Here is an 8,877-nt window from a genome sequence, read left to right on the forward strand (position 1 = left end):
CTGGTTTGACTGGAAGGGCTAGTGGCAGCTAAAAAAGCTAGCGGGTGGTTTCTTACCTGATCGGTGTAGAATTCAACCGTCAGTGTTCGGCACTCCCTCGATAAGACTGGAGTTGCTCGCGGTGCCGCCGCTAACTGCAGGGTGAAGGGGCTCGGCTCAATGGGGCCAATCAAAAGACAGCATTGCAAGACGCCGTATCGGAGGTTGAACTACGTGTAAGGGGGCGTCTCAAAAGGGAATCTATTCTAAGCAGCGGAGGTCCTGAACGGGTTGGGATTGTGAAAAGTATAACCCTTCGTAATTCTACACATCTGATTCATAGGACTTTTTCAAGTTATTATGGTTAAGGCAAATAATAAAGACATACTGCTTGTGAAAAGTGTAACCCTTCGTAATTCTACACATCTGATTCATAGGACCTTTGCACGTTATTATGATTATGGCAAATAATAAATAAGACCTTAAACACATACTACCGATTTGTCATGTATAACGAAGCCATAGTAAACTGAAAGATATTACATAAAAAATACAAATAGGACCTATGCGGTGCCCCTATTCAGATCATATTGACATCGCTATACATGTGTTGTACAAGTTCATTAAAGCACGTACAATTAGAGCGGTGTCAATTGAATTGGATAACATTTAGCCCTTCACCCTGGAAAGCAGATAGTGTGATGTGTGTCAAGTCTGTTCCTGTGGCAATATGTTTACTCAGGGTCTATTCCTGCCATTTGTGCGAAGTTGGCATCTAGTTCATTTAGTCCCATCCTTATGGTATTGAATATGTGCATCCATTTGCACTCCCTAATGTTTAGGACAGAGTTCAGATTGCCTCCTCGGGGGCCCAGCGTGATTTTTTCGAGTATTACCCATCGCATGGATTCAGGGGTATGGTTCTTGTCCATGAAGTGTTCAACCATTGGTGCCCCTGGTGTTTGGCAACGGATCCTGCTACAATGTTGGAAGATCCGGTTTTTAGGTCTCGGCTAGAAGCGAGCGAAGCTCGCTCTCGCCAGAGATCTATTGTTAGCGACTCAGCTTCCGAGGAGGACAGCACTGGCTGCGCGCAAGGCGATTTGCGCCGGCCACGCGCGCGAGAACGCGCTCGCAGTGGCCAGGTGCTGTCCTCCTCGGAAGCTGAGCTGTTAGCTGCTTGCGCATGCGCCGTGCCCCATGGAAGGTTTCGGGTTTACGCATGCGCCGTGCCCCTTCCTGCAGGACCGGCCGCGGCAGACCTGTTTTTTTTCTGGCAGAGGTGTGCGTGTCACCGAACACACAGCTTGCTAGCAAATATCAGATAAGTGAGCGCATCACCGTGGTGCGCAAACTGGAGGTATGCACTTTGTAGAAATATTGCCGACTGATGGGTGTGCATATCACAGAGATGCATGCGATCTGCCAACACGATGAGGAACTGAAGGTATGCACATAACTGTGATGCACAAACAGCTGATCGTGAACTGCCGTCAGCCTTAGGTTGTAACACGAACCAAGATGGCTGCAGTATGTCCTCACACATCTTGAGCACGTTGATCCACATAACCAAGATTGTTACGCGCTGAACCTGCGCGCGTGCCACCTCCAAACCTTTAGTACAGCGTGTGAGCCTAGCGCGAGCTGCCAACTGTCAACCAAGAGGAATCCAAGAAAACAGCACAAAATGAAGGTAGCAAGGGTACTACCAGTTCCCACTTGTCACCAGGAGGACCGGCCAAGGCCTGGTTGTCAGAGAGAAGTTTCTGAAAGCCGGCAGACCGCAACTGGAGAGGTGAACCCACCGCATGGAGTTCTTCTGAAGGATCGTGTGGCTGAAGTTGGTTCCCGCTCGTCTCCAAATGTGGTATGTGACAATAATCACAAGGGAAGCCACTCATCCTCAATATGCAGGTAAGTTTATTAGAACAAAGCTTCAGCCACGGCAAAGAGCAGCGCACCCTCGGAGGCTCGATCCGCAACTGACAGAAGCTGATCGAACCCCTGAATACGCACACTCCAAAAGCGAGGCAAAAGGAACACAACATGAACAAAGCAGAGGAAGACAACCCACTACAGCACTCTATCCACCTCTTTCTTCGCTGCTCCAGTAGCATGAAGAGAAGTGCCTTCCATTCTTCAAAAACGTTGACAGTGTTTTCTTGTGCGAGCAGGAATGCTGAAACCCGCTGAGTAGCATCGCAAAATTTGTGCTTTACTGTACTGATTTGTCTTGAGTTGTTTTTCACGCCCGCTGGAACGTTTTTCGTTTCTATGTTTTCAGAGCCAGCTGCCCGGCTCTCATACACGGTCCGGTCAGCCAACCTCAAGGGGGCCAGAGTATTTCCTAGTCATCACACTTCTACCTTCCGTCGATCAGTGCTCATCATCAGTAGAGAGGTGTGGCTCACTGTAGAGAGGTGTGGCTCACTGGTTAGAGGCGGCAGACCCGGAGGCTGAGAACGGCCCGGGACCAGGGTTCGATTCCCGACGCGGCAGGGTCGCGGACCAGGGTCAGCGGACTGATAATTCTCGCCTCGGTGCCCACTTTGGGCAGTGATCACACTCGGTAACTCTGGGCATTAAGCTTGCCTCATCTCTACAACGGCCCCCCACAGACGCCGGGGATGCCTGGCTTCACCTTGGAGATACCCAGCAAGGGACCATCTCACAGGGAAAGCCAGGACGGGTTCCCCAGCGGTCATTCGCGCCAGGATACTCCGGTAGTAATTGAGCGCGCTACAAAACACCTTACATTTACATTTACATTTACATCACTTTCACTCTCAGTGAGGCAAAGCGTGTCCGGCTGCAGTGTAAAATAATGTCATGAGCAATACTAATAGCTCTAACTTTAACAATGCCGAGACCATTGCATTGTAAATGCTTGTTTATTTTTTGTTTGGTTTGGCCAAGATACATCAGCTCACATGGACAGAGAATGGCGTAAATTACACCACAGGTGTTGCAGTTCGTAAAAGACCTGAGATCAATAGTAAGGTTATTGTGAGTCACTTTCTTCGTCTCCCAACATGTTGGGCATGCTTTGCACGTGGTGCATCGGAAAAGTCCTACCACCTCTGGTAGATTCCAGAGTCCTTGGATCGTCGGAGCCTGAGGTGTATCCAGCATTGAACGGACCACGTGGTCCCTTATGCATTTAGCCTTTTTGAAGGCATGCATCGGTGGTTAAGGGGTGTCTATGACGTCCCCGACCAAGCCCCAATGTTTGTTAACTATTTTTCTGATATCGTTACTTTTGGTGCAGTATGTGGTCACGCAAATCATGCGTTCCTGAGTTGTCTGATGTTTCTTGGGCATTAACAGGGTTGCTCTATCCTGGTACCATGCTCTTTTCCTAGATCTTTTTACGAGTCTCTTACGATACCCCCTATCTATCAGGCGTGAAATTAAATCCTCGGATTCTTTGAAATAATCCTCCTTCAAGGTGCAATTTCTCCGGATGCGGAGCAATTGTCCCAATGGCAAGTTGTCCCGGAGTCCTCAGGTGTGATGGCTCGTATATCTCAGAAGAGTGTTTCTTTCAGCTGGTTTCCTGTAGAGGGTGGTGTATAATTCCCCGTCCCTTTCCTTTATACTGATGTCCAAGAAATCAATAGACTCCTTATTCATGTGCATAGTGAACTTGATATCTTCAGACTGTGTGTTGACCTCCATCAAAGTTCATGCCCACTATGGCATCAGTGTCTCACAGAATTTTGACTTATGAAAGCGTGGTACTGAGGGACGTCCTAAAAACCTGCGAATCCAGATCTTATGTTGGGAGATGAAGAAAGTGACTCACAATAACCTTACTATTGATCTCAGGTCTTTTACGAACTGCAACACCTGTGGTGTAATTTACACCATTCTCTGTCCATGTGAGCTGATGTAAATTGGCCAAACCAAACAAAAAATAAAGAACCGGATCTTCCAACATTGTAGCAGGATCCGTTGCCAAACAGCAGGGGCACCAATGGTTGAACACTTCATGGACAAGAACCATACCCTGAATCCATGCGACGGGTAATACTTGAAAAAATCACGCTGGGCCCCCGAGGAGGCAATCTGAACTCTGTCCTAAATATTAGGGAGTGCAAATGGATGCACATATTCAATACCATAAGGATGGGACTAAATGAACTAGATGCCAACTTCGCACAAATGGCAGGATTAGACCCTGAGTAAACATATTGCCACAGGAACAGACTTGACACACATCACACTATCCGCTTTCCAGGGTGAAGGGCTAAATGTTATCCAAATCAATCGACACCGCTCTAATTGTACGTGCTTTAATGAACTTGTACAACACATGTATAGCAATGTCAATATGATCTGAATGGGGGCACAGCATAGGTCCTATTTGTATTTTTAATGTAATGTCTTTCAGTTTACTATGGCTTCGTTATACATGACAAATCGGTAGTATGTGTTTAAGGTCTTATTTATTATTTGCCATAATCGTAATAACGTGCAAAGGTCCTATGAATCAGATGTGTAGAATTACGAAGGGTTACACTTTTCACAAGCAGTATGTCTTTATTATTTGCCATAACCATAATAACCTGAAAAAGTCCTATGAATCAGATGTGTAGAATTACGAAGGGTCACACTTTTCACAATCCCAACCCGTTCAGGACCTCCGCTGCTTAGAATAGATTCCCTTTTGAGACGCCCCCTTACACGTAGTTCAACCTCCGATACGGCGTCTTGCAATGCTGTCTTTTGATTGGCCCCATTGAGCCGAGCCCCTTCACCTTGCAGTTAGCGGCGGCACCGCGAGCAACTCCAGTCTTATCGAGTGAGTGCCGCACACTGACGGTTGAATTCTACACCGATCAGTTAAGAAACCCCCCGCTAGCTTTTTTAGCTGCCACTAGCCCTTGCCGTCAAAACAGTCATGTCCCTGATTTTGATGACTTTACCAGCGTTAGATCGTTGCATCCATTGAGTAATTGTCAAGCCCACGCACCCCAGTCGGCTCCGTCTCCAGGAGCAACAATCAGCGTTTTTAGCACAATGACCACAGCTGAGTTAGTATCTACAACGTCACTTCATTAATTCTTTCCCATGCAGGGAGTTCATTAGTGAACCCATAGGTATTCAACAGCCCCCATTTGCTTACTAGTGCCAACCTTCCGATTAAACACCAACCCTCATGATTATTCATTTGACTTTCTAGAATGGTGCAAGGTGCGCACTGAACACATTTATTGTGAAGAAGTGATAAGACTAGACGAAAAGATACCGTATGCTCACCCCATCGGGCCGTGTCCAAGCAAGTCTCCTGTCCTCCCACATTCATTGCTACATGGCCATTGTGCCCTTTCTTCCCCATCTGAATTTTCCCTCCATTTTTCTTTTTAGAACTTCAAGGAGCCCGTGTAGGCCCACAGAGCGACGGCACAGACGCCGACCGCTACTGCCGATGTAGGTATTGCCTACATTCAGCCCATATATTGAATATAGTTCACCACAACATACCAATGTTAGTTTCTACATTATATTTCAGGCTCTCTCTTTTTGTCCTGATGAAGACCCCAACATGAGGCAATAATTACCCTTCAGCATACATGGGGGTTGAAACGTAGACTACGCCAGCTTAGCACACCATAGGATTGAATGAAATGATAATAATAATAATAATAATAGGGGCATTTATAGAGCGCTGAGTTACGCGCACCGGCGTGTCCCCGCGCTGACGGTGAGAAAGGCATAGGTCAAGGAAAACAGTGCTAGCAGGCCAGAATTATCTAATGAAGAGGTGAGTTTTTAACTTAGCTCGGAACCTCATTTCTGCAGGTTCCAAGCAAAGGTCTACTGGGAGTTTGTTCCAGTGGTTGGGAGCCAAGTACCTGAAGGACCTGCCTCCCATACGAGCTTTCTTTATCCTGGGAATCCTCAGTAGTCCTCCGCCCGCAGATCTAAGCGCTCTGGGAGGTTCGTAGGCTTCGATCAGTTTCTGCAAAGGTCGGGGTGCCCTACCATACAAAATCCGATGACACGTGCAAAGAGCTTTGTACTCGACTCTGCTCTTTACCGGTAGCCAGTGTAGTTTTTGTAGAGCCAGCTTCGAGGGCGTCCTTTTGGGCAGCCTAAGAATCAGGCATGCCGCCGCGTTCTGCAGCACTTGAAGACGTGCAACACTTTTACTCGATGCCCCAAGGTACAGCAGGTTCGCATAATCAAGCCTTGCAGTCACCAAGGCATGCACCAAGGTTTGACGGGCTTCCAATGGCAGAAGGTCTAAAACTTTCCTCAGTCTCTTCAGAACCCCAAAGCACACTCCGACCACCCGATTGATCTGAGGCCCGAAGGTAAGAGCTGCATCGAACCAAACGCTAAGGTTTTCGGCCTCCTGACAAGTGGTGGGAGTTGATCCAAGACAAGATGGCCACCAGGCTGACGACCAAGCCGACTGGGCTCTTCCTACCACCAGCACCTCTGTCTTGCTGCCGTTTAGCTTCAAACAATTCGTGGCCATCCAATCGGCAAGATCTTTCATGCACGATTGGAAGCCGTCTGCAGCAAGACAGGGCGCGTGCGACAGGGAGATGACCAGCTGCGTATCGTCAGCGTAGGTAGCCAATTGGAGGCCATGACTCTCCACAATGGATGCAATGGGCGCCACATACAAGTTAAAAAGGGTCGGGCTCAGGGACGAGCCCTGAGGCACGCCCTGACCCAAAGATACCCCTTTGGAGTAGCAGTCGCCCTGCCTTACTTGAAAGCTCCTCCCTGTAAGGAAGGCCTGGATCCACCTCAACGCGGTGCTAGCGATGCCACCTTTGCTCAGACACTGTAGCAAGGTGGAATGTGCTACAGTGTCGAACGCCGCGCTGAGGTCAAGCAGGATCAAGGCCATCGTTTGCCCCTCGTCTACGCCCTGTCTCAGATGTCCAGTTGCCATGAGAAGGGCGGACTCTGTAGAGTGACGCGGTCTGAAACCAAACTGCGTGTCGTGGAGCAAACCCGCCTCCTCTACATGCTTCATGATTTGGGTGTTCACCACCTTCTCAGCCACAGAAAAGGTAGGAGTGAGATGGGCCTCAGATTTTCCAACACCTCAAAACCAATGTGAGATTTCTTTCGGAGGGGGAGTACCACCGCCTGTTTCCACCCCTCAGGAAGTGTGCCAGATTTAAAGGAGATATCCAAGACATGCCTTATATAAGGTTCCAGGACACTTAGACTGTCCCCCAACCGTTTAGGAGACACCGGGTCCATAGGGGAGCCAGATTTTACCGAAAGGCATGTCCTGACTAGCTCCTTAGGAGGCGGCGTGATGAAATTAGTGAGGGATCCCGGGATCTCCATGCCCACTGATGTAACTTCAAACTCAACCCCCATGGGGGGAGGATTGGGGAAGGTCGAGTAGATTTTCTCGACTTTGGTGGAGAAATAGTTGGCGATGCGATCACATGTTTCGATCGAACAGCTCTTCGGGTCAGCGGACGAATCGATTGTGGTCAATGACTTATAGATACAGAAGAGCTCCTTAGCAGAGTTTTTTGCCCCTAGAATTTTTCCTGCATAAAAGGCTGCCTTCGACTTTTTAAAATGGACTTACCTAACCTATGTGTGATGTGATCTGGGAACATTTATATCACCTTGACTATAAAGGCATATAGATTTTACTGTGATGCTATTAATGTCACACCACCTTTACCCAGTCCCTCAAAAACCTCTTCACAACCCTTCCCTTTCTCAATGAGAGCACTATCGATGTAATGACTTTACAATTACATTAACAAATTTTGAGAATTTCTGTGATGATGAACGTACTGGAGTACACGATTGTTAAAATAAATGCAATTTAAATTTTGAATACTCAACTTTATTGTTCATTATGTCTAGATAAAGTACTGAGAAGTACTTGTGGTGAATGCCTGTATGGAGTAAATACAGAACATTTGTGACATAATTTGTGACAAACTCGGACCACTTTTTGCTGTACATACTTAGTGACCCAGGTCTACGAGTTTTCAGGGCTGACCCTGTTAAAACTCAATACTTTCCACTGTCCCCCGCATCCAACGAACAACCTCCGGTGGCAGATCCTTCTCCTACCTTGCCGCCAAGACTTGGAACACCCTCCCTACCCACCTACGGCAGACCCAAGACCTACTTGCCTTCAGAAGACTCCTCAAGACCTGGCTCTTCGAGTAGTAGCAGCACCCCCCTCCCCCCAGCGACTTGAGACCCTCACGGGTGTGTAGCGCGCTCTACAAATATTGATTGATTGATTGATTGAGCGGCTCGGCGGCTGGATCGAGCCGCGGAAGGGAGGTGAGGTGCGGCATTCAGGAGCGGGTGCCTCTGTGTATTTGCCTGGTGTTACATTGGCCCCCTAGAGTGCCCACACCCCTTGTGACATCCTCAGAGACCTCAGCAGAGGTGGTTGGGGCTCGGGGCAGTATGTGGCCCACGGGACCAGCGAAGTGGGGCCTGCTTCCCTGAACCCCCCCTCTGGGCCTGCCTTGCAGCGGGTGATCAGCGGCGTTTTCCCGGAGCACGGCTGCAGCGCTCTATAGAGGGTCCATAGGTCTATCTGGGGCCCCAACGGGTGTGGACCCACCTCTCCCCCCCTAAGGGGACCCCCCCAGGTCACAAGGAGCACGCATATCGGTGGTCAATCGGGCCACGGGGTGCCATCTGGGACCTTGAGATTGGCGATATTCAGAGCACGCTAGGAGGGGGTGCGGTCGGGAGGTGTGCGATTTGGACGGTCTGCGGATTTGAGGTGCCCCGGGCGCCTGGGGGCTCCAATTGTGATCCTAAAGCGCAGTTGATTGGGGGTTCGATCGGGCCGTTCCGGGGCCCCTGGGGAGACTGGTTGGGTCTGAAGTGGCACAGACTCCTGGATCACTTGTTGGCCCTGGTCTTGGGGCAGCG

The sequence above is a fragment of the Lissotriton vulgaris genome, chromosome 6, assembly GCF_964263255.1.
Source record: "Lissotriton vulgaris chromosome 6, aLisVul1.2, whole genome shotgun sequence".
NCBI classification, from domain to species: domain Eukaryota; kingdom Metazoa; phylum Chordata; class Amphibia; order Caudata; family Salamandridae; genus Lissotriton; species Lissotriton vulgaris.